Genomic DNA, 2,073 nt, shown 5'->3' with positions numbered 1-2,073 from the left:
AAGTTGTATTCACGGAAGTTGCAGTTGCATGTGAATAACAGAATTTCCACAGATTGTGGGCAGAGAGAAACTCTGCAGAAAATACTTTATCCTTCTCTTTTAATATTTCCGCAAACCCTAATCCTACTTTTGTTCTTATTTTCTTCATTGTCATCTTTAACGATAAGGAATTACTCAAAGGTTTGAGAGTCTAATTCCAACAATAGTGATGTGATTTTCATCTCACTAATTAGTGACATAAAAATAACATCGCAAATAAAGCTGTTTTTTCTGAACCTCACTGTTGTGCCTGCTTTGACTTTAATGTGGTGAATATCTATGCAAACATTTGCGACATGATATTCATGTCACTAATTAGTGACATGAAAATCACGTCACTACTTAGTTGCCACCCGCTCTCATGCGGCGTAATGCGTCATGTCGCAAAAAGCAGTTTCTGATGTGATTTTGCTTGTTGTGGCGTGAAATTCACGTAACTAATGAGTGTTTTTTTTGTAGTGGCCGCCATCCAGACAATGGCTGCAAACAAACATTTTTTCATACAAATCGGGTTTGCACAAATTGCTTTGAATATTTTTCGAGTTAATCTCACCATCTTTCTAAACTCGTGATTGGTTATCAAAAACACTGGTAAAGAATCGCAATTTAAATGCCAATACTCTTGTATATTTTAGTATTATAATGAGTTTAGCTTCGAACCCAAATAAATAATTCCTAAATGGATGAATTATTCAACCAAGATAAAAACAAAACTCCCTTGATGAATTTACAATACTATCCTTCCAAAATTATAAATGTTTCACTAACAAAATGACTTTCTCGAAAATCATTGTCATAGGATAATTGATCGATTGCACCCATATAAAAAAACGTTATAAATTATATACGACGAAACAACAAATTTATTAGCATCCATTAAATATATAAATTATAGCAATAATTGAATTACATGCTTTTATCAAACCCGTGCAACACAGAAATAATTTACCTAATTATAACTTAAATTTATCAAATTTATATGAAAAACTTGGAGGCAACAGGATACATTCAAAATTAATAAGATATGAAAAAATTACATTAAAGTAATTTTTATTGTAATTTCAAAGTATATAAAAATACAATTTTTGGTTGGAAGCATAAATATTAAATTGACAACTTATAAAATATTCTACCATAACATATATTATTCGTAGTTTTCTCTTTATATTTCTTCCTTATATCTTCATAAGCAACCAACAAATATTTTCAATGCAGAAGAGTTTGCCACCAAAGTTTTTGTCGAGAACTAACACGGTTTGACAATCGTAAGCATCATTACATGAAACTGTAGTGAAAAATAGAAGAAACAATGTTAATAAGATATGATAAAAGATTATGTAAAAACTATAAAATAAAAAATAAATTATATAAGGGAAAACAGTGATTTACAGACAGACTTCACAGCCTTCCCTGAAAGAAAGAATAGAGACAAAAATAAAACTATAGCATAAAAAAATTTGAGAATTTTAGCCATATATTTTTATCTTTTAATTTTACAAATGAATTGAGATATATTCAACTTATATTAATGCAATGTTAAAAACACTTAAATATTTGTAGCACTAAAATAAATAATATATTTTAATTTATTTTATTGTCCTCTTGCATACTTAATAAATTTCTCTTAAGCATATTTAGAAAAGAGGTAACGTAAAAATATTTTATAATCTTTAAATTTTTTTAAAGAAATTTTCAACCTTTGGTTGGTGATAAAAAGCATATATGTGTTTTTAGAAAGTTTGTTAAACTATTTTCAAGTTATCTATATGAATGATGTAGAGTTACGAAGACACATTTTTATGTAAAAGTTAAATTAGATATAGTTATTAGTATTTATCAGTGGTTTTAAACTCGAATGGGTAATTTTACCCGTTCAATACATTGTGTTAATAGGATTGATTGGATCGACGGGTCATTAATTATTCGTATAGTTGTTAACCCGGCCGTATAAAAAGTATTAAAAACATTATGTATTATATATATATATATATATATATATATATATATATATATATATATATATATATATATATA

The 2,073-nt window shown here is 27.2% G+C and overlaps 1 long non-coding RNA gene across 1 annotated transcript; it reads right to left on the bottom strand.

The window, feature by feature from the left end:
- Window positions 1-1,064: 1,064 nt before the first annotated feature.
- Window positions 1,065-1,800, bottom strand: LOC131657247 (uncharacterized). The gene is made up of 2 exons (XR_009300552.1): window positions 1,429-1,800; window positions 1,065-1,324 (listed from the first exon to the last, which is right to left on the bottom strand). It is a non-coding gene; the product is annotated as an uncharacterized LOC131657247 (long non-coding RNA).
- Between the last annotated feature and the right edge of the window lie 273 nt (window positions 1,801-2,073).

Source organism: Vicia villosa, linkage group LG3 (genome assembly GCF_029867415.1).
Source record: "Vicia villosa cultivar HV-30 ecotype Madison, WI linkage group LG3, Vvil1.0, whole genome shotgun sequence".
NCBI classification, from domain to species: Eukaryota; Viridiplantae; Streptophyta; class Magnoliopsida; order Fabales; family Fabaceae; genus Vicia; species Vicia villosa.
This window is presented reverse-complemented; position numbering and strand designations above follow the sequence as displayed.